The sequence below is a fragment of the Oncorhynchus masou genome, chromosome 5 (assembly GCF_036934945.1).
Source record: "Oncorhynchus masou masou isolate Uvic2021 chromosome 5, UVic_Omas_1.1, whole genome shotgun sequence".
Lineage (NCBI taxonomy): Eukaryota > Metazoa > Chordata > Actinopteri > Salmoniformes > Salmonidae > Oncorhynchus > Oncorhynchus masou.
Window position 1 is genome coordinate 39,292,284 of NC_088216.1, and position 24,968 is coordinate 39,317,251.

Below are 24,968 nucleotides of genomic sequence, written 5' to 3' on the forward strand. Positions count from 1 at the left end.
CACCCCATTGAGCGTTTCTTTCCCTTTTCTTTCTCTGTACATCATTATCTAAACACATTTCAAACATTTTGTGTAGCAGGTTTACATGTGTGCAACCAAAACTCGGGCAATAGATACTTCAGAAAACATCATTTGTGTACCCTTTAAAGTGCATTTTTCCTAAACCATGAAAAGCCCAATAAAAGCAAATAAAATGACCCCACACATTAAATCAAACACAGTATTAATCCCACTAACAAATATTAGATATATATAGATGGGTTGTGTGTGGGTGCTGGCATGTGTGGTAAAACGTAGGGTAAAAACAAACAAAACGGCCAGGCCTTAAAATTAAGCACATTAATCCGCTTTACAAGGGATATAGAGCCTAACTGGCATACATAAGCAAAGCGTGATTCTCCAGTTTGGGGAAGATAATTTTCACCATAAAATGCACCTTTCTATTAAAAGCATTACATGCATGATTGCATTTGTGATCACTTTGATAATGGTGTTTTCCCAATAATGGAACATTCACGCTAATAGCCTACTGCCATGTGTGCACTGCTGTTCTTATAATGTGAAGAAATAGCCTAATAGTTTATCAACATTAAGCTTAAGGTTCTGATTTGTTGTGTAAGCCACATTGCCTAAAATGTTTTTTTGATGCTAGCGGTTGTATTAATTTGGACTATGTTTGGAATATATATTTCTCGCACAAAATAGGTCGGTTTTTGTACCAAGGAGGACAGTAGATTGACATAGGCTAGTGCTTTTGCTGTTTGTTAGGCCTACTCATCTTGTTAGCTTACGAAAAGTAAATGTGTACATTTCTTCTAATATCTTCAATACAGACCTCGGAATTGGATAAAGATGTGCACAGTTGCATCCCCGATGTGTCTGTCTTCACTTGTAGCCTGTGAGAAAGACCCGATCATGTGATGGAGAGCCATGTAAGTGAGAGGCACTTCGGAGTGCACACGCACTCAGGGAGAAGGGCACAACGCAGCACTCCGGGCCAAGGACACAATGTCCACTGGCCGCAAAGGCATGGATTTTTTGTGTGCATTACGGCCACAAAGGTTAAATTCGAGGCATTATCAAGTGCTTGTCAAATTGTGAATGAGAGACTGATGAATTGTGTACATGCCTTTCAAGCAACTCTTTTCAAATCACCATCTCATTGTGCAGCCTGACTATGTATACAAACATATAGCCCAACGTTTGTAGAACAACTTAAATTAAATTAATATCGCCAAATTATGCATATAGGAGTACATATTTCTTGTTAACCGCTCAACCGCACACTTGCTCAAATCGTTTGGAGAAAATATTTATATTTTATGCAGATTTGTTCAATTGTATTCTTCATACTATAAAATAATGCCACGAAATTCTAAGCATATCTTATCTGCTAAATAAACTAGCAAAGCCCTCAGTCATTTGGCATAGCCACATCAGGACCTAACATAAGGACAATTCAGAGTATGCTATTCTGTCCTTCTGAAAGAGACTACATTTTCTTCATAGCATGCTTCTTTAGACCTGTCTAAAACAATGGATTTATTGTGAAGGCTATATTACATGGATTTATTAGACTTTTTAAAAAGTAGATGTTCCAAAGATCTGCATTAGTTACTTGTAGAAGTGTGGAAGCCAGGAGATGCTAAATGTGTTTATGCTAATAAACGGTCAATTACTGTGAGACCGACAGTTATTTGCTTGACAATCACCGGCTGATGAAATTACCAGCCCCAGCCCAATCTGTGACACGTGACAAAGTAACACATGTGACAGTAAATGGCAGACAAATGACTATCATATAGTAACTGACTGATTTGCATACCAAGCTCTTGCTCTCTGATCCCATTCTTATCAGTGGCCTAAATATATTGTAGGTGGAACACTTCTCACAAGCAAATAGGGAATATTATGTCCAACCATGTGTCAATTTATAACATCAATTTATTATATAACTTTAAAGGGGAACTCGTAAACAGCAGAGGGATGGCGCTGGAGAAATGTGACCACTCTCAAATACATAGACAGAGATATGGATGCAACTTCTGACCATCCATGGTGTCAAAATTAGTTTTAACCATGTTTGAGGCTATACCATGTTTGTTTACAATTAGATTGTTTACAGTCAATGGAGTTAACAAGCTTAAACTTTAAGTTCTGATGGAGTTGAACCAAGATCATGCGGCATTTATAATCATTAATTGAAAAATCCAAAAATGGATGACCAATGACAGACTGCCCCTTTAACCGTTTTTCTCACCAACTTACTTAAGGGGTGAGAGAAAATAGTCAAAATATGACAAGATTTATGATTTATATTACCAGTAACAAACAAGAGTTCACATTAGAGAAGACCCAGAGGTTTAAGCCAGAGTTCGTAAGTATGGACCCATAGAGTAGCAGTCTCTCCAGTACATGGTGTAGCCTACATAGCAACAGCTTTATTACTATATACATTACCTCTTCATGATGTATTGTACACTACTAAAGCAGTACAGATTATGTAAATATGAATGTGAGACAATAGCTGTCTCTTAACACTAGATGTCAGTGCTTACATCTGAATGGGGTAAAAAAGACAGTGCAAATTCAATAGTGAAGCTTTACGACTGTCTTTGTCTATGACTGTAATAATACATTTACATTACATTACATTTAAGTCATTTAGCAGACGCTCTTATCCAGAGCGACTTACAAATTGGTGAATTCACCTTCTGACATCAATACAGCAGCTGCAAATCTCAGAAGGCTCAGTGTAATGTCATATATTGAAAAAATACACCTAACAATTTACCTACCAACCATACTGAATTGAGCAATGAAATTCACATTTCCATTGACATGAATGGAACTGAAGTTACATGTTATTGAACATACGTTAGATGTTTAGTGGGAATTTAGGTCTATTGTCACCAGCTACCAACACAAATATAAATCCTCTTGTTTTCATAACCCTGTAGCCATCACTTCAGTCGTAAAAGATTAAGTCAAATATTTGTTTCACCTTGATGCCCACAACAAATGACATATTTCATTATAATTACCTGGGACACGTGACAGTGACAGTAAATGGAAGAAAAACAACTATCGTACAGTCCTTTACTGATTTGCATACATGTACTACGCTCTCTGACCCATTGTTATCAGTGACCTACAGGTAACTGCCAAAATAATGGAAACATTAAGAGATACAAAGTTTATTGAAAGTGAATGCTTCCACACAAGTTGATTAAGCAAATTAGCATCCCATCTTGCATATGGTCATGTATAGAAAATGTTGGGCAGGCCATTATTTTGGCTACCATGGCTATGCCTCTATAGGACCATGAACAATGACACTGCTCCCCACACCTAAACAAGTCTTACTGTATTGTTTGCACCACATCCTCACTATTCTAGCAGTGAGTTATGTTATGGTTGCTGTCACGTTTACGGCAAAATCATCTCTCCTGTTTTGCTAGCCTTTTTATTTTTGTGACTTGGTTATGAGGGTCCTGTGTGGCTCAGTCGGTAGAGCATGGCGCTTGCAACGCCAAGCGTCGTGGGTTCGATTCCCACTGGGGCCACCCATATGCAAAAGTAGTGGCCCCAGCCGACTTGTAAGTCGCTTTGGACAAAAGCGTCTGCTAAATGGGATATATTATGAGGATTACCCTGTCACCGACCTGGGTGCTGTGTTGTTCTACTCTGCCCCTGTGAACTATTGGGTCAGCACCTTCAACACTGGACATGGCTCTAATCAGATACTCCTCCACTAACTATATCAATTCCAGTGGTTGCCAAAAAGCCCCCCTTTCCCTCCGGTCTCACTGTGACTGTAGTGAACATTAGGGGAGACAGGCTGCTGGTTTCAAGCGCAGGGCACAGCAGGTGTTTATTGGAAAGGACCACAGGAGAAGGCAGGTAGCTGAGTCCAGGGGCAGGCAGAAGGTCATACACAGGGGTCTAAAGGCAACAGTACAGGCAGGGAAAAGGCTAGTAACGTAGTCCGGGAGGTCAGGCAATAGATAGATAACAGGAAATAACAACTAAATAGGGTGTGATAATGACATACAGGTGTGCAAACAGGTGATTAGAATTCAGGTGATTGGGATCGGGAGAGTGAGCTGCATTCAGGGGATCTAGTTGTTTGAGGGTGTGAGTTGGAAGCAGATGTTACATTGACTTAGGGATTGTGTGTCAGGCTGGCTATTATCACTGGGGCTGATGCAGGAATCATGCATACTGTGAACACCCCGAGGGAAATATAACATTTGTTCAAGCTGCCATTGCCCTAACAAACGCAGATATCCAACTCGATGGGTCAACCTGTATTATATGTGTAGTTCAAGTAAATCTGACTGTTCCACATTGAACCTTCCCCCTCTGTCAAACATTGCCAAATGTACCCTATTTAACACACAATCCTTAAATACCAAAGCCCTATTAATCAATGATTTTATCACAGACAAATACAATTGATGTCATGTCTGACTGAAACCTGGCAACAACCTAATGAGATACAGGCCTCCCAAATTCTAAATTTCTTCCTTTTCAAGTTGAGGTACTAACATCTTTTTGTTTCACATGCCCTGCCACAGTGCTGGTGGGGGACTTGTGGTGGGGGATTTCCTTTCCCTGTTGGACTGTTTCAATTTCCCAACCCATGTCAAAGGCCACACTCTGGACCTGGTGTGCTCCACTGCCATAGTTCCCTCTGATCTGTGTGGCTTGGACCTCACCATTTAATCTTTTCATCCCTGTCCCCAAGCCCCGTACCAAATGCACCATCACCTTCAGAAACATCAACTCTGTCAACCCCGCGCTCTGAATGATCTGATTCAGTCCCATGACAATCCTGACCCTTGTTGGTGACCTGGTTTCCAACTACAACAGAGTGCTCTCCTCTAACCTGCATCTTCTGGCCACTGGCAAGACCTGCGTCATCTCCCAGTTCATCTCACAATGAAAAAACAAATCTTGTTTAGAAGAACAAGGAACAAAAGGCGAGTATCTTCAAACTATAACATAAATCACAGGTGTGTCACCACCTTTATGATCCGGATGGTCCGGATCTGTGGCGGTCATTTCCAAGAGATAGTTTGTCCTCTTATTCCCCCCTTCCAAAAGGTACATCCTCTCCTTTGTAGAAGAAAACACTTTTCTTCCTCGAGGTCTCCCCTACTGCCGGTTCCCTCCTCTCTCTTGTAAGGGAAAGAGAATAGGTAATTAGTGTCGTCAGCTGTGCTTAATTGCTTCTGATCACCTTGACTCATGCCAGGCTGGGCTACTATCCGTGGGACCAGCCTGCCCTCTAGTGGCCTGCCCTCTGGTGGTAACACTGCTTCACTGCTTCAGCTGACCTCTGATCAGTATCTGGATTTCTTCCAAAACAAAATAGACACCAATATACTCCAACAAACGTCTACTGAACACCCCCCCCCCCACCACCACCACCACAGCATGACTCAGCAACCATTTCCTCCCTCTCCGCCCTCTCCCCTGTTGATGCTTCATTAACCTTTCTAGCGCAGGGGTTCCGCTAGTGGGACACCTCAACAACATTCCGCTGAAAAGGCAGTGCGCGAAATTCAAAAATATTTTTCCAAAATATGTCACTTTCGCACATTAACAAGTCCAATACAGCAAATGAAAGATAAGCATCTTGTTAACCTACCCATCATGTCCGATTTCAAAAATGCTTTACAGCTAAAGCACAACGTGATTATGTTAGATCACCGCCAAGTCGAAAAAACACAGCCATTTTTTACAGCCAAATATAGAAGTCACAAAAAACAGAAATGTTGATATAATTAATCACTAACCTTTGATCATCTTCATCAGATGACACTCATAGGACATCATGTTACACAATAAAAGTATGTTTTGTTCGATAATGTGCATATTTATATCCAAAAATCTCAGTTTACATTGGCGCCTTACATGCAGTAATGTTTTGATTCCAAAACATCCGGTGATTTTGCAGAAATATTCATAATAAACATTGATAAAAGATACTAGTGTTATTCACAGAATTAAAGATAGACTTCTCCTTAATGCAGCCGCTGTGTCAGATTTCAAAAAAACTTTACGGAAAAAGCATAGTCTGAGAACGGCGCTCAGAACCCAAAACAGCCAGAGGAATAGCCGCCAATTTGGAATCAACAAAGTTAGAAACAACACCATAAATATTCACTTACCTTTGATGATCTTCATCAGAAGGCACTCCCAGGAATCCCAGTTCGACAATAAATTACTGATTTGTTCCATAAAGTTCCATAATTTATGTCTAAATAGACACTTGTTGTTAGCGTGTTCAGCCCAGTAATCCATCTTCATGAGGCGCAAGCATTTCATCCAGACAAAAACTCTAAAAGTTCCATTACAGTCCTTTAGAAACATGTCAAACGATGTATGGAATCAATCGTTAGGATGTTTTTAACATAAAACATCAATAATGTTCCAACCGGAGAATTCCTTTGTCTTCAGAAAAAGCACTGGAACGCAAGGTAACTCTGTTGGGAGCGCGTGTCATGAGACCAAGGCACTATACCAGACCACTGACTCAATGAGGTCTCAAGAGCCCCTCCTTTATAGTAGAATCCTCATTCAAGTTTCAAAAGACGGTTGACATCTAGTGGAAGCCCTAGGAAGTGCAACCTCATCCATAATCTCAATGTGCACTCGGTAGGCCAAGCTTTGAAAAACTACAAACCTCAGATGTCCTTTGATCTTCTTCTGTTGGCACTCCAAAAGGTCCCAGTTACATCACAAATGGTCCTTTTGTTCAATAATGTCCTTCTTTATATCCATAAAAACTCAGTTTAGCTGGCACGCTTCAGTCAATACTCCACACACAATACTCCACACAGTTTCCCTCCATCAAAATGCAACGTTACTAATAAACTTTTGCAAACAAGTCAAACAACATTTATATTCAAACCTTTGGTACCCTAATACATAAATAAACGATAAAATTTAAGACGGAGAATCGTTATTGTCTTTACCGGAGACAAATACCAAAGAACGCACTCTCATTCACGCGCTTGGAAACACTACAGCCAAAATGGAAGCCACCTCGAACAACTACAATTTCTTGCTAATTTTTCCAAAACCCAGCCTGAAACTCTTTCTAAACACTGTTGACATCTAGTGGAAGCCCTAGGAATTGCAATCTGGGAGGACTTCGCCTATAATAAAAGTGACTGCCATAGAAAATAGTGGTAGGCTGAAATTGTTTTTTTTTTTATGGTTTGTCCTCGGGGTTTCGCCTGCCATATAAGTTCTGTCTACTCACAGACATTATTTTAACAGTTTTAGAAACTTTAGAGTGTTTTCTATCCAAATCTACCAATTGTATGCACATCCTAACTTCTGGGCCTGAGTAACAGGCAGTTTACTTTGGGCACGCTTTTCATCAGGATGTCAAAATACTGCCCCCTACCCAAGAGAGGTTAACTGATTCCATCCATTGATATGATTGACAGTTCTTTGATAGCCTAAAGCAGGGCTGCTTTTGAATGCCAGAACATGTAAGTGGACGAATGTGGTGGGAGGAGCAGAGTGTAATTCGGGCATATTAGAACATTTGTCAGCCTTCTCTCCTGCTCCAATTTCACTCTTGTACTGCTCAGCACTAAGTTCTGGGCATGCTTTGTATATAATTATTAATTTCCTTTATCGATATTCTTTAATTATGCCGATTGAAATTATCTAGCCTACTCCACCCAGAGTAGTCTATATTTAGTTTATATTCTACTTTCTAACATAAAGACATGAAGGATAAATTTTAAAGGACTTCCAATGTATTTTATGTAGGCAATACATACAGTAGGCCACTGTAACATGTACAGTTGAAGTCGAAGTCATTTAAACTCGTTTTTCAACCACTCCACAAATTTCTTGTTAACAAACTATAGTTTTGGCAAGTCGGTTAGGACATCTACTTTGTGCAAGACACAAGTCATTTTTCCTACAATTATTTACAAACAGATTATTTCACTTATAATTCACTGTATCACAATTCCAGTGGGTCAGAAGTTTACACTAAGTTGACTGTGCCTTTAAACAGCTTGGAAAATTCCAGAAAATTACGTCATGGCTTTAGAAGCTTCTGATAGGTTAATATACATCATTTGATTCAATTGGAGGTGTACCTGCGGATGTATTTCAAGGCCTACCTTCAAACTCAGTGCCTCTTTGCTTGACATCATGGGAAAATCAAAATAAATCAGCCAAGACCTCAGAAAAGAAATTGTAGACCTCCACAAGTCTGGTTCATCCTTGGGAGCAATTTCCAAACACCTAAAGGTACCACATTTATCTGTACAAACAGATCCCCGCCCTATCTCAGCTTACTGGTCACCATAGCAACACCCACCAGTAGCTTTCACTCCAGCTGGTATATTTCACTGGTCATCCCCAAAGCCAACAATTCCTTTGGCTGCCTTTCCTTCCAGGTCTCTTCTGCAAATGACTGGAACATCACTGAAGCTGGAGACTTATATCTCCCTCTCTAACTTTAAGCGTCAGCTGTCAGAGGAGTTTACCGATCACTGCACCTGCACACAGCCAATCTGTAAATAACACACCCAACTACCTCATCCCCATATTATTATTTACCCTCTTGCTCTTTTGCACCCCAGTATCTCTACTTTCACATCATCATCTGCACATCTATCACTCCACTGTTAATGCAAATTGTAATTATTTTGCCTCTATGGCCTATTTATTGCTATTGACTGTACGTTAGTTTATGTGAAACTCTGTGTTGTTTTTGTCGCACTGCTTTGCTTTATCTTGGCCAGGTTTCAGTTGTAAATGAGAACTTATTCTCAACTGTCCTACCTAGTTGAAATGGCTAGTGGCCACACCAGATACTAAATGTTACTTTTGAGGTTGACCCCCCCCCCCTTTGTTCGGGGACACATTATTCAATTTCTGTTAGTCACATGTCTGTGGAACTTGTTCAGTTTATGTTTCAGTTTGAATCTTGTTATGTTCATACAAATATTTACACATGTTAGGTTTCCTGAAAATAAACGCAGTTGACAGTGAGAAGACATTTTATTTTTTAGTTTAGCTCTGCCAATTCATGGTTGCTAAAATTCCAATAGTTCCAGTTTATGTGACAAAACAAGCAAGTATAGTGTAGAGAATCATTGTACCATCTAAACAGCTGTGAAATATATTTCTGTCTGTCTGTAAATATTGTATTTTCAGCTGTTTGAACATGGTGTACAAAACTGAAAGTTAAAGATGCAAAAACTAAACTTAAAAACGGCAAGCATAGCAATAGTGTACATAGAACATACAGTATCTACCGCTTATTGGACTTGCGTTCGACGCGAATGATATATCTACATCTCACATTTCTATATGCAATTTGTTGGATCAACCAAAAAGTAACATATTGCAGCAATGCATCTCCTCCTCATGGACTGCACCAGATTTTCCAGTTCTTGCTGTGAGATGTTACCCCACTCTTCCACCAAGGTACCTGCAAGTTCACAGACATTTCTGGGGGGAATGGCCCTAGCCCTCACCCTCCAATCTAACAGGTCCCAGACATGCTCAATGGGATTGAGATCCAGGCTCTTCGCTGGCCATGGCAGAACACTGGCATTCCTGTCTTGTAAGAAATCACACAGCAGTATGGCTGGTGGCATTGTCCTGCTGAAGGGTCATGTCAGGATGAGCCTGCAGGAAGGGTACCAGATGAAGGAGGAGGATGTGTCCAGGTGGGCCATGAGGGAGGGTTGGGTCTCCAGGTGGGCCTTGAGGTTGCTGGCCCTGTACACTCTGGCATCGTCACAGAAGCAGTAGGCTGTCGCACACCGCCTGGAGATGGAAGCTATCATGGCCCCTTCTGTTTATGTAGGCATCCCTTTTGTTGGAGGGTCCCCTGATGGTATTATGGGTGCCATCTATACACGCAATCACCACAGGGAACCTCGCCTTTCTCTCAAATGCAGCCTATACCACTGGTAGCTGCTTTACAGAAAGCCACTTCACATAGTCAGACACCAGCTGGGTTAGGCCTATGACCACTTGAAAGAAGTGGTGATGCAATATTTCTTTGCTGAGGTTAAACCGGTCTGCCACTCCCCTGAAACTTTCCTGGTTGGCTATCAGCCACAAGAAGGCCAACACCCTATTTTCAATGGGTGAACCTCTATGAGGCACGAGATGAGCCAGGTCCTCACACAGTATCTGGAACAAAGCAAAATAAGAATTGGTTAGCTCTGTCTTTCAGCTGAGAACACTCAACAATCAAGTAATCTGTTATTCATTGGTGTTGTTGCATTACTACACAATTGCAATACAAAATCTACCAGTAGATGGTGGCAGTAGCCTATTAATAGGCAGTTTACATAGGTTGACAGTGCAGAGTATCTTCAATAGTAGGCTATAACTTATCAGGTGTTACTTACTGTTATGGTCTGGACACTGAAACATCATGTATTAGCCTATATTTTGATAAACACAAATACAGTTTTTTGGTTTTAAAAACCTCTTAGGGCTGAGATCCCGCTAACGGGATCGATATGACAACAGCCAGTGAAAGTGCAGGGCACCAAAACAAACAGAAATCCCATAATTCCTCAAACATAGAAGTATTTCACACCATTTTAAAGATACACTTCTTGTTAATCCCACCACAGTGTCCGATTTCTAATAGGCTTTACGGCAAAAGCACCACAAACGATTATGTTAGGTCAGAGCCAATTCACAGAAAAACACAGCCATTTTTCCAGCCAAAGAGAGGAGTCACAAAAGTCAGAAATATAATTAATCACGAATCTTTGATGTGTAACGGTTTTCCTCCTCTTCTGATGAGGAGTAAGAAAGATCGGACCAATGCGCAGCGTGGTAAGTGTCCATATTTTCATGGAACAACCGAACACGGAATACAAAAGAACAAGAGAAATAAATGAAAACCGAAACAGTTCTGTATGGTAAAACACAGACACAGAAAACAACTACACATAAAACCCATGTGGGCAAGAGCTACCTAAGTATGGTTCTCAATCAGAAACAACGACAGACAGCTGTCCCTGATTGAGACCCATACCCGGCCAAAAACGAAGAAATACAAAAACATAGAAAAAGAACATAGAACGCCCGCCTAACAAAAATAGAGACCGAGGGGCGCCTCTGGACTGAGGGGCTGCAATTCTGGCAGCTCCGGAGTGAAGGGCGACTCTGGCAGCTCCGGAGTGAAGGGCGGCTCTGGCAGCTCCTGACTGACGGGCGGCTCTGGCAGCTCCTGACTGACGGTCGGCTCTGGCAGCTCCGGACAGGAAGGAGACTCTGGAAGCGCCGGACAGGCGGGAAAACCTGGAGGGAGGAGACGGAGAGACAGCCTGATGCGTGGGGCTGCCACAGGACCCACCAGGCTGCGGAGACCTACAGGAGGCCTGGTGCATGGAGGAGGCACAGGATCGACCGGGCTGTGGGGGAGCACTGGAGCTCTGGTGCGCAGCCTTGGCAACACTCCTCCAGGCTGGATGACCACTCTCGCCTGGACCCTCCAGAGTGCGGGCACAGGTCGAACCAGGCTGTGGGGGAGCACTGGGGATCTGGTGCATACCACTCGCACCTCTCCATTAGACTCAATGCCCACATTCGCCCGGCACGGGCGGAGCGCAGGCATAGTGCGAACTGCACCCTCCCAGCGCCCCGGAGACACAGCACGCAGCCCCGGTGCAGGATACCCTGGGCCGAAGCGGCGTACCGGAGACCAAACACGCTGAGCTGGCACAACATGCCCTGGCTGGATGCCCACTCTCGCATGGCACTTGCGGGGGGCTGGCCTATAGCGCTCCGGGCTATGAGCGCGCACTGGCGACACCTTGTGCTTTACTGCATAACACGATGCCTGACCAGTACTACGCCTCTCCCGGTAAGCACGGGGAGTTGGCTCAGGTCTATCTGTCAACACATTTTGGGGCTGTTGCGCTGCCTTACCTCATATCACCGCCGCTCAGCTTTTGTTGCCTCCAGTTGTTCCTTAGGGCGGCGATATTCCCCAGCCCAGGGACCCTTACAGTCTCGTATCTCCTCCCAAGTCCAGGAGTCCAGAACCCTCTGCTCCTTGTTACCACGCTGCTTGGTCCGTTGGTGGTGGGTAGTTCTGTAATGGTTTTCCTCCTCATATGAGAAGGAAAGATCGGACCAATGTGCAGCGTGGTAAGTGTCAATATTTTAATAAAATAACCGAACACTGAATACAAAAGAACAAGATAAATACATGAAAACTGAAACAGTTCTGTATGGTAAAACACAGACACAGAAAAAACTACCCACAAAACCCATGTGGGCAAGAGCTACCTAAGTATGGTTCTCAATCAGAGACACACACACAGACCGGCGTTGAACAGACTTGAGCACGGGCGCTTCCTGTTTTAGTTTCTGTTTATATGCTAGGAACAAGAAAATGGAGTCGTGGTCAGATTTTCCGAAAGGAGGGCGGGGGAGGGCTTTATATGCGTAGCGGAAGTTATAATAACAATGATCCAGGGTTTTGCCAGCCTGGGTTGCGCATTCGATATGCTGATAAAATTTAGGGAGCCTTGTTTTCAAATTAGCCTTGTTAAAATCCCCAGCTACAATAAATGCGGTTTCCAGTTTACATAGAGTCAAATGAAGTTCTTTCAGGGCAGTTGATGTGTCTGCTTGGGGGGGAATATACACGACTATGATTATGATCGAAGAGAATTCTCTTGGTAGGTAATGCGGTCAGCATTGGATTGTAAGGAATTCTAGGTCAGGTGAACAAAAGGACTTGAGTTCCTGTATGTTGTTATGATCACACCACGTCTCGTTAATCATACGGCATACACCCCCGCCCTTCTTCTTTCCAGAGAGATGTTTTTTTCTGTCGGCGCAATGCTTGAAGAAGCTAGGTGGCTGTATCGGCTCTGATGGCGTATCCCGAGTGAGCCATGTTTCCATGAAAACAATAACGTTACAATCTCTGATGTCTCTCTGGAAGGCAATCCTTGCTCGGATTTTGTCTACCTTGTTGTCAAGAGACTGGACATTCGCGAGTAGTATGCTCGGGAGCGGTGTGCGATGTGCCCATCTATGGAGCATGACCAGAAGACCGCTCCGCCCCTTCTGCGGCGCCGTTGCTTTGGGTCGCCGGCTGGGATCCGAACCATTGTCCTGGGTGGTGGACCAAACAGAGGATTCGCTTCGGGAAAGTCATATTCCTGGTCGTAATGTTGGTGAGTTGACGTTGCTCTTGTATCCAATAGTTCCTCCGGACTGTATGTAATCAAAGATTTCCTGGGGTAACAATGTAAGAAATAACACATTTAAAAAAAAAAAAATACTGCATAGTTTCCTCAAAACGGGAAGCGAGGTGGCCATCTCTGTCGGCGCCGGAAGTAAGTAGGACCTAGAAATGTTATACATTGGGGCAAAAAAAGTATTTAGTAATTCACCAATTGTGCAAGTTCTCCCCATTAAAAAGATGAGAGGCCTCTAATTTTCATCATAGGTACACTTCAACTATGACAGACAAAATGAAAAAAAGAAAATCCAGAAAATCACATTGTAGGATTTTTTATGAATTTATTTGCAAATTATGGTGGAAAATAAATATTTGGTCACCTACAAACAAGCAAGATTTCTGGCTCTCACAGACCTGTAACTTCTTCTTTAAATAAAGGTGAAATAAAATAAAAACCATTATCTCAGCCAATCATGGCTAGCGGAAAGGTTCCTGTCTTTCCGTGGCTAAACCAACTAGGCTTGATATTTAACAGTTTTATTCATATTTACTGATGGTATACAAGTTTGTTATTAAGGCACATTAAAGTTCACATATTCCAGAAGGCATTTCTGCCCCCCAAAAATGCATTTTTACATTCAAATGGCTCTCATGTGAAGTAATGACACGGGACATACCCTTAGTTTCCAGAAATGAGTCACATTTGTGGTCTAATAGCAACTCTTATTTGCTTATGGATAATAAATTGGCTTGGTGATCATCGGGCACCTTCATATGCCTAAATACACAGTTGGTGGTTAACATTTTCCAGAAATTACAAGAAAAAAAAGAACACTCTTATATTGAGCAATTGTTATGAATCCCAAAATGCGCTCAAAAAGTAGCATAAGTAATGACTGAAGATTAGACAATCATAGGCCGTGATTCAATCTGAGTAATATTATAGTGAAGCACGATAGATCACATTTACTGTAAACTCTGTGCATGTTGAATCAAGTGTACGCCGCTCTATAGAGCCTGGGAGTGTCATTAACTGGCGGGCTAACAATAACCACAACAATTAAAGTTAATGTAATTAACTGTCTATGCCGTAATTCTTTGTCATATAATAACCTCGAAACCCTCAAGATACAAGTACTGTTGTTGATGAGAGATTATGAGAAGGCACACTGCAGGGCTACCCTTGAAGGTCAATAATGGAACTGTTTTTCAAAATGTGAAAGGTGCCCACTGGATGATACATGTGGTTACTGAAAATAAAACATTGAAGAGAATAAAATGGGTAATACTTTACTTAAAGCCAACAGGTAACAAAGTTGTTACTTATTATTAGCATCTATGCACATGTCCAATGTCTTATTATAAGGCTTATTTTTTTGTTCTCTCTACGTAGCAAATAATAGTGATCATTGTCAAGATGTTAATGACCACCTAGCTACTGTATTTCTTTCCATTTGATACAGATATGTAACTTGGTGCTTGTAAAAGAAGAATGTGTATGTGTTTAACTAGTTTCAGGGTGAAGAACCATGTAATCTCATTCCCAGACACTTCCGGACCAATGCGTCAAACTTGGACTTCATTAGACAATACAGAAAGACAGAGAGGAATTCTCGGTACATAGTGCAGCTTAATGGCTTTAAATTATCTTCCTCAGCCCATTCAACGATTTTTCCTGATTTTAAAACCTGAAAACAAAAACACAATGGATTGCATTTTTTGTAGTGCAAAGTGTCTATTGACCCCCCCCCCCTGCATCTTCTGTAACATCTTCTCCCCTGATGCTTGAATGAATTTGATAGTGTTAACATTTCTCAGCTGTTTACCAAAACAGTGGCGGGGTGCCCACTTTGTTGTTGATTGTTTCTCATTACAATTGTTTTATACAGACATACAACAAGTCAAATAAAACTATATTTATATAGCACAGTATAGAACAAGTATATTATACAAGGATTACAGTAATATGTTAACACAAAAAAAGACAGGAAATGTTAAAGCTAATTTGACCTATGCACTAACAAGGCTTTTCAGCATAAGTAGCTTGACTACTGCTGAAGTACTGTAGCATTATTGATCTACTGTACTTCAACAAAAGATGTACTCACATTGGATGCGTTGATAAGGATTCAAACCTCTCAAAAATATTAATGTATCACAGTGGTTGTCGAGGGTGCAACAGGTCAGCACCTCAGGAGTAAATGTCAGTTGGCTTTTCATAGCCGATCACATTCAGAGTATATCTACCGCTCCTGCTGTCTCTAGAGAGTTGAAAACAGCAGGTCTGGGACAGGTAGCACGTCCGGTGAACAGGTCAGGGGTCCATAGCCGCAGGCAAAACAGTTGAAACTGGAGCAGCAGCACGGCCAGGTGTGAGAGAGAGAGAGAGAGAGAGAGAGAGAGAGAGAGAGAGAGAGAGAGAGAGAGAGAGAGAGAGAGAGAGAGAATTAGAATTCACACAGGACCCCGGATAAGGCAAGAGAAATACTCCAGATATAACAGACTGACCCTAGCCCCCCGACACAAAAACTACTGCAGCATAAATACTGGAGGATGAGACAGGAGGGGTTGGGAAACACTGTGGCCCCATCCGACGATACCCCCGGACAGGGCCAAACAGGCAGGATATAACCCCACCCACTTTGCCAAAGCACAGCCCCCACACCAGAGGGATATCCTCAACCACCAATTTACCATTCTGAGACAAGGCCGAGTATAGCTCACAAAGATCTCCGCCATGGCACAACCCAAGGGGGGGCACCAACCCAGGTCAGTTGACCAAGATTCAAAGGTCAGATTAGGAAGGAATCGGGGGTGTTTGCTCGGTTGCGCCTAGGACAGGCCCACGACTTCATTTTGAGATCTGAAAATCTTCTCAACCCCAACCATGTACAAATAATGTAATCAACAGCCAGTGTTTACTTTTATAATTGGGGCTATGGCAGTCAATTGCAAATTAGTCTGACATAATTTCTCTTATCTCACCACTTCCAATGAAATGGTTGTGCTTGATGCATGTTGCGTCAGAGCTTTTTAAAGTCTGGGGGCGTGGTCGACAGTGTTCACATCATCTCTCCTGTCACATCCAACCTGGATCGATATTTGTTTTTAGGCTGACGAGAGCACTAAATCAGTGTACCATGAGTTTTAATGTCTGGTACCAAACCTCCTACATAGTGACCAGTGAATACGTTGTCTGCAGCATTCGCTCACATGACAGCTCGATCAGCTGTTCGATTTAACTTACCGGCACATGAACAGAGCCAGGATCACAGACAAACAGATTTTGTTGATTCGGTCACTCAATTGTAGATGTTTTATTTATTTTCCCTGCATGCTTGCGTTCATTTTGTTCAGTTTCCCAAATATGTCTGCTACATGGTCATGGAAACTCATTTTCTTTTCATTACAAAGAAAGTCAACAAAGTATGTGTTTTACATCCTTTGTGAATGACACATAGTACACAATAATCCCCTTACTCTTGATCACGTTGAGTGAGAGGTTGTTGTCCTTGCACCACACTGTCAGGTCTCTGACCTCCCTATAGGCTGTCTCATCATTGTCGGTGATCAGGCCTACCACTGTCATCAGCAAACTTAATCATGGTGTTGGAGTTGTATTTAATTTCAAAGGATTTCATCGCTGCAGACGTGATTGCTATGGGTCGGTAGTCATTTAGGCAGGTTACCTTAGTGTTCTTGGTGCACATGGACTATGGTGGTCTGCTTGAAACATGTTGGTATTACAGACTCAGACAGGGAGAGGTTGAAAATGTCAGTGAACACACTTGCCAGTTGGTCAGCGCATGCTTGGAGTACACGTCCTGGCAATCCATCTGACCCAGCGGCCTTGCGAAAGTTGACTTGTTTGAAGGTCTTACTCACATCAGCTGCGGAGAGTGTGATCACACAGTCATCTGGAACAGCTGATGCTCTCATGCATGTTTCAGTGTTACTTGCCTCGACATGGGCATAGAAGTTATTTAGCTCGTGTGGTAGGCTCGTGTCACTGGGCAGCTCTCGATGAGCTTCCCTTTGTAGTCTGTAATAGTTTGCAAGCCCTGCCACATCCGACGAGCTCCGAAGTCGGTGTAGTATGATTCAATCTTAGTCCTGTATTGATGCTTCGCCTGTTAGATGGTTCGTCGGAGGGCATAGCAGGATTTATTATAAGCTTCCTGGTTAGAGTCCCTCTCCTTGATAGCGGCGGCTCTACCTTTTAGCCCAGTGCGAATGTTGCTTGTAATCCATGGCTTCTGGTTGGGGTATTTACATACAGTCACTGTGGGGACGACGTCCTCGATGCACTTATTGATAAAGCCAGTGACTGATGTGGTGTACTCCTCAATGCCATTGAAAGAATCCCAGAACATGTTCCAGTCTGCTAGCAAAACAGTTTAGCATCTGCTTCATTTGACCACTTGTTTATAGACCGAGTCACTGATGCCACCTGCTTAAATTTTTGCGGTAAGCAGGAATCATAAGGATAGAGTTATGGTCAGATTTGCCAAATGGAGGGCGAGGGAAAGCTTTGAACGCTTCTCTGTGTGTGGAGTAAAGATGGTCTAGATTTCCCCCCCCTCTGTTTGCACATTTAACATGCTGATAGAAATTCTGTAAAAACGATTTAAGTTTCCCTGCATTAAAGTCACTGGCCACTAGGAGCGCTGCTTCTGGATGAGCATTTTCCTATTTGCTTATGGTGGAAGACAGCTCATTTAGTGCGGTTTTAGTGCCAACCTTGCTCTGTGGTGGAATGTAGACCGCTACAAAAAATACAGATACAGTGGGGCAAAAAAAGTATTTAGTCAGCCACCAATTATACAAGTTCTCCCACTAAAAAGATGAGAGAGGCCTGTAATTGTCATCATAGATACACTTCAACTATGAAAGGCAAAATGAGAAGAAAAAAATCCAGAAAATCACTTTGTAGGATTTTTAATGAATCTATTTGCAAATTATAGTGGAAAAAAAGTATTTGGTCAATAACAACATTTTATCTCAATACTGTTATATACCCTTTGTTGGCAATGACTGAGGTCAAACGTTTTCTGTAAGTCTTCACAAGGTTTTCACACACTGTTGCTGGTATCTCAGCGATCACTGCCTCATTGCCTGCATCCGTAATGGTTCAGCGGTCAAACGACCTCCACTCATCACTGTAAAACGCTCCCTGAAACACTTCAGCGAGCAGGCCTTTCTAATCAACCTGGCCGGGGTATCCTGGAAGGATATTGATCTCATCCCGTCAGTAGAGGATACCTGGATATTTTTTTAAATGCCTTCCTAACCATTTTAAATAAACATGCCCCATTCAAAAAATGTAGAACCAGGAATAGATATAGCCCTTGGTTCTCCCCAGACCTGACTGCCCTTAACCAACACAAAAACATCCTATGGCGTTCTGCATTAGCATCGAACAGCCCCCATGATATGCAGTTGTTCAGGGAAGCTAGAAACCATTATACACAGGCAGTTAGAAAAGCCAAGGCTAGCTTTTTCAAGCAGAAATGTGCTTCCTGCAACACTAACTCAAAAAAGTTCTGGGACACTGTAAAGTCCATGGAGAATAAGAACACCTTCTCCCAGCTGCCCACTGCACTGAAGATAGGAAACACTGTCACCACTGATAAATCCACCATGATTGAGAATTTCAATGAGCATTTTTCTACGGCTGGCCATGCTTTCCACCTGGCTACTCCTACCCCGGTCAACAGCACTGCACCCCTCACAGCAACTCGCCCAGGCCTTCCCCATTTCTCCTTCTCCCAAATCCGTTCAGCTGATGTTCTGAAAGAGCTGCAAAATCTGGACCCCTACAAATCAGCCAGGCTAGGCAATCTGGACCCTTTCTTTCTAAAATTATCTGCCGAAATTGTTGCCACCCCTATTACTAGCCTGTTCAACCTCTCTTTCGTGTCGTCTGAGATTCCCAAAGATTGGAAAGCAGCTGCGGTCATCCCCCTCTTCAAAGGGGGGGACACTCTTGACCCAAACTGCTACAGACCTATATCTATCCTACCATGCCTTTCTAAGGTCTTCGAAAGCCAAGTCAACAAACAGATTACCGACCATTTCGAATCTCACCATACCTTCTCTGCTATGCAATCTGGTTTCAGAGCTGGTCATGGGTGCACCTCAGCCACGCTCAAGGTCCTAAACGATATCTTAACCGCCATCGATAAGAAACATTACTGTGCAGCCGTGTTCATTGATCTGGCCAATGCTTTCGACTCTGTCAATCACCACATCCTCATCGGCCAGACTCGACAGCCTTGGTTTCTCAAATAATTGCCTCGCCTGGTTCACCAACTACTTCTCTGATCGAGTTCAGTGTGTCAAATCGGAGGGTCTGCTGTCCGGACCTCTGGCAGTCTCTATGGGGGTGCCACAGGGTTCAATTCTTGGACTGACTCTCTTTTCTGTATACGTCAATGAGGTCGCTCTTGCTGCTGGTGAGTCTCTGATCCACCTCTACGCAGACGACACCATTCTGTATACTTCTGGCCCTTCTTTGGACACTGTGTTAACAACTCTTCAGGCAAGCTTCAATGCCATACAACTCTCCTTCCGTGGCCTCCAATTGCTCTTTAATACAAGTAAAACTAAATGCATGCTCTTCAACCGATCACTACATGCACCTGCCCGCCTGTCTAAAATCACTACTCTGAACGGCTCTGACTTAGAATACGTGGACAACTACAAATACTTAGGTGTCTGGTTAGACTGTAATCTCTCCTTCCAGACCCATATCAAATATCTCCAATCCAAAGTTAAATCTAGAATTGGCTTCCTATTTCGCAACAAAGCATCCTTCACTCATGCTGCCAAACATACCCTTGTAAAACTGACCATCCTACCAATCCTCGACTTTGGCGATGTCATTTACAAAATAGCCTCCAATACCCTACTCAACAAATTGGATGCAGTCTATCACAGTGCAATCCGTTTTGTCACCAAAGCCCCATATACTACCCACCATTGCGACCTGTACGCTCTCGTTGGCAGGCCCTCGCTTCATACTCGTCGCCAAACCCACTGGCTCCATGTCATCTACAAGACCCTGCTAGGTAAAGCCTCCCCTTATCTCAGCTCGCTGGTCACCATAGCATCTCCCACCTGTAGCACACGCTCCAGCAGCTATATCTCTCTAGTCACCCCCAAAACCAATTCTTTCTTTGGCCGCCTCTCCTTCCAGTTCTCTGCTGCCAATTACTGGAACGAACTACAAAAAGCACTGAAACTGAAAACACTTATCTCTCTGTCACGCCTTGGTCATTGTATTTTGTGTTTTCGTTATATATTTGTTCAGGCCAGGGTGTGACATGGGTTTATTGTGTTGTCGTATTGGGGTTTTTGTAGGCATTGGGATTGTGGTTGATTAGGGGTGTGTCTAGTTTAGGCTTGGCTGCCTGAGGCGGTTCTCAATCAGAGTCAGGTGATTCTTGTTGTCTCTGATGGGGAACTGTATTTAGGTAGCCTGGGTTTCACTTTGTATTTCGTGGGTGATTGTTCCTGTCTCTGTGTAGTTTCACCAGATAGGCTGTAATTAGGTTTCATTTTCCGTTTTGTTGTTATTTATTTATATCAGTTATTTCATGTACCGCGATTCATTCATTAAAAACATGAGTAACCAACACGCTGCATTTCGGTCCGACTCTCTTTCGACAAACGAAGAACGCCGTTACAGAATCACCCACCACACACGGACCGAGCAGCGTGTTAACAGGCAGCGACAGCAGGAGCAGCGAAGGGAGGTCGTTATGGACAGCAGAAGCATGGAGTATACGACGTGGGATGAAATAGACAGGTGGGCGGTCAACCCAGAGAGAGTGCCGGAGCCCGCCTGGGATTCGCTGGAGCAGTGCGAAGAGGGCTATAGGAGAATGGAGTTGGAGAGCCAATCACGACGGCGCAGAGGAAAGCCAGTGAGTCAGCCCCAAAAAGTTATTGGGGGGGGGGGGGGGAGAGTGGCTGAGTCAGGAGACAGACCTGAGCCAACTCTCCCTGTTTATCGTGAGGAGCCATGGAGGAGACCAGAACCGGTGTTGGAGGTGAGCGAAGCAGAGACTGTGAAGGAGTTAATGGGGAAATTGGAGGAGAGAGTAATGAGGTAGTGGCTAGCTTGGTGCTTTAGGTACAAGATTCGTCCGACGGAGCGTGTCGGGGATTTAATGGCACCTGGGTCAGCGCTCCATACTAGTCCTGAGGTGCGTGTTAGTCGGCTGGTGAAAAATGTGCCAGCCTCACGCACTAGGCCTCCTGTGTACCTACCTAGCCTTGCAAGTCCTGTGCCAGTCCTGCTCTCAGGCTCTCCAGTACACCTTCACGGTCCAGTCCATCCTGTGCCACCTTCACACACCAGTCCTCCGGTGGTAGCTCCCCGCACCAGGCTTCCTGTGCGTGTCCTCGATCCAGTGGCACCAGTTCCAGTACCACGCACCAGGCCTTCAGTGCGCCTCGCCTGTTCAGCGCAGCCAGCGCTTTCTCCCTCTCCTGCGCTGTCGGAGTCTCCCGCCTATTCAGCGCTTCTAGAGCCTTCCTCCTCTACAGCGCTGATGGAGTCTCCTGTCTGTTCAGCGCTATCAGAGCCTTTCTCCTCTCCTGCACTACCGGAGTCTCCCGCCTGTTCAGCGCTTCTAGAGCCTTCCTCCTCTACAGCGCTGCCGGAGCCTCCTGCCTGTTCGGAGCAGCCTGAGCTGCCAGTCTGCATGAAGCAGCCAGAGCTGCCAGTCTGCATGGAGCAGCCAGAGCTGCCAGTCTGCATGGAGCAGCCAGAGCTGCCAGTCTGCATGGAGCAGCTAGAACTGCCAGTCTGCATGGAGCTGCCAGTCTGCAAGGAGCTGCCAGTCTGCATGGAGCAGCCAGAGCTGCCAGTCTGCATGGAGCAGCTAGAGCTGACAGTCTGCATGGAGCAGCCATAGCTGTTAGTCTGCTTGGAGCAGCCAGAGCTGCCAGTCTGCATGGAGCTGCCAGTCTGCATGGAGCTGCCAGTCTGCAAGGAGCTGCCAGTCTGCAAGGAGCTGCCAGTCTGCATGGAGCAGCCAGAGCTGCCAGTCTGCATGGAGCAGCTAGAGCTGACAGTCTGCATGGAGCAGCCATAGCTGTTAGTCTGCTTGGAGCAGCCAGAGCTGCCAGTCTGCATGGAGCTGCCAGTCTGCAAGGAGCTGCCAGTCTGCAAGGAGCTGCCAGTCTGCAAGGAGCTGCCAGTCTGCAAGGAGTTGCCAGTCTGCAAGGAGCTGCCAGAGCTGTTAGTCTGCATAGAGCAGCCAGCGCTGTCAGTCTGCCAGGATCCGCCAGTCAGCCAGACTCTTCCAGATCTGCCAGTCAGACAGACTCTTCCAGATCTGCCAGTCAGCCAGACTCTTCCAGATCTGCCAGTCAGCCAGACTCTTCCAGATCTGCCAGTCAGCCAGACTCTTCCAGATCAGCCATTCAGCCAGACTCTTCCAGATCTGCCAGTCAGCCAGACTCTTCCAGATCTGCCAGTCGGCCAGACTCTTCCAGATCTGCCAGTCAGCCAGACTCTTCCAGATCTGCCAGTCAGCCAGACTCTTCCAGATCTGCCAGTCAGCCAGACTCTTCCAGATCTGCCAGTCGACCAGACTCTTCCAGATCTGCCAGTCGACCAGACTCTTCCAGATCTGCCAGTCGACCAGACTCTTCCAGATCCGCTAGTCAACCAGACTCTTCCAGATCCGTGAGTCAACCAGACTCTTCCAGATCCGCCAGTCAGCCAGGATCTGCCAGAACTGCCAGCCAGCCAGGATCTGCCGGATTCAACTGCCTGGCTGGGCTTCCTCTCAGTGCTGGGCTTCCTTTCAGTGCTGGGCTTCCTCTCAGTGCTGGGCTTCCTCTGTTCCAAGCTGCCCCTCTGTCCCGAGCTGCCCCTCTGTCCCGAGCTGCCCCTCTGTCCTGAGCTGCCCCTCTGTCTCGAGCTGCCCTTCTGTCCCGAGCTGCCCCTCTGTCTCGATCTGCCCCTCAGTCCAGTGGGGTTCTGGGTGAGGACTACTAGGCCATGGTCGGCGGCGAGGGTGGATTATCCCAGGACGCGTAGGGGAGGAACTATGACATTAATGGAGTGGGGTCCACGTCCCGAGCCGGAACCGCCACCATGGACGGACGCCCACCCGGACCCTCCCTATGGTTTTGAGGTGCGTCCGGGAGTCCGCACCTTAGGGGGGGGGGTTCTGTCACGCCTTGGTCATTGTATTTTGTGTTTTTGTTATATATTTGTTCAGGCCAGGGTGTGACATGGGTTTATTGTGTTGTCGAATTGGGTTTTTTGTAGGCATTGGAATTGTGGTTGATTAGGGGTGTGTCTAGTTTCGGCTTGGCTGCCTGAGGCGGTTCTCAATCAGAGTCAGGTGATTCTTGTTGTCTCTGATGGGGAACTGTATTTAGGTAGCCTGGGTTTCACTTTGTTTTTCGTGGGTGATTGTTCCTGTCTCTGTGTAGTTTCACCAGATAGGCTGTAATTAGGTTTCACGTTCCGTTTTGTTGTTATTTATTTATATCAGTTATTTCATGGACCGCGATTCATTCATTAAAAACATGAGTAACCAACACGCTGCATTTCGGTCCGACTCTCTTTCGACAAACGAAGAACAGCGTTACACTCCCTCACTAGCTTTAAGCACCAACTGTCAGAGCAGCTCACAGATTACTGCACCTGTACATAGCCCACCTATATTTTAGCCCAAACAACTACCTCTTTCCCTACTGTATTTAATTTATTTATTTATTTTGCTCCTTTGCACCCCATTATTTTTATTTCTACTTTGCACATTCCATTGCAAATCTACCATTCCAGTGTTTTACTTGCTATATTGTATTTACTTTGCCACCATGGCCTTTTTTTGCCTGTACCTCCCTTATCTCACCTCATTTGCTCACATCGTATATAGACTTGTTTATACTGTATTATTGACTGTATGTTTGTTTTACTCCATGTGTAACTCTGTGTCGTTGTATGTGTCGAACTGCTTTGCTTTATCCTGGCCAGGTCGCAATTGTAAATGAGAACTTGTTCTCAACTTGCCTACCTGGTTAAATAAAGGTGAAATAAAATAAATAAATAAAAATGTTAGCTAGCTAGCTAACATTGAACCTGGTTGGTTAGTCACCTGCAGATTCATGCAGGGTAGTAATGTTATGAGTTGGGATTATGGTTCCTTGATTAGCTAGCTAGCTTCATGTCTAAACAAAAGACTCCACTATTCAAGTAACTATTTCAATAGAGTGTTCATGATGTCACTGCGACAACTGTCAATAGACATACCTGGTAAATTTGCTCTGTCTATCTACTCCAACTTCAGTGCACTCTCATCAGTGTACCAAAGCGCAGAATAACTGACGAATTTACGAACACCAGCGCCCTTTGAATATGGCCGGTGTCAGTAAACATTGGCGAAAAAAGCGTAGTTCAATTGTTGCCAGCATCACAGTTACAGTCACCAATGCTCTGGATAACATGAAAACAGCCTAACCAGCTCTGCTAGGGCGAGTAAAATGGTCAGAGTGAGCTGTTCTCTCATTTGTGTCTGGAAGTAGCTAGGAAGGTTGTAACCCTACTCCTCGTCCAGAGCGTCCAGTGTACGCTCTGAATTTACGAACAGACAATCTGACAACGCTCTGAGTTTACAAACGCCCAGAGCTCACTCTGAGTGCACTCTGGCACTCCAGATTGAATTTACGTACACACCCATTGTATAAACCAGCCTGTAGCCTTGAAATCTTTGGTTGTTTA

The 24,968-nt window shown here is 44.3% G+C and overlaps 1 non-coding gene across 1 annotated transcript; it reads left to right on the forward strand.

Moving 5' to 3' along the window:
* The first annotated feature begins 3,490 nt into the window (after window positions 1-3,490).
* trnaa-ugc (transfer RNA alanine (anticodon UGC)) lies at window positions 3,491-3,566 on the forward strand. The gene has a single exon. It is a non-coding gene; the product is annotated as a tRNA-Ala (tRNA).
* Window positions 3,567-24,968: the final 21,402 nt, after the last annotated feature.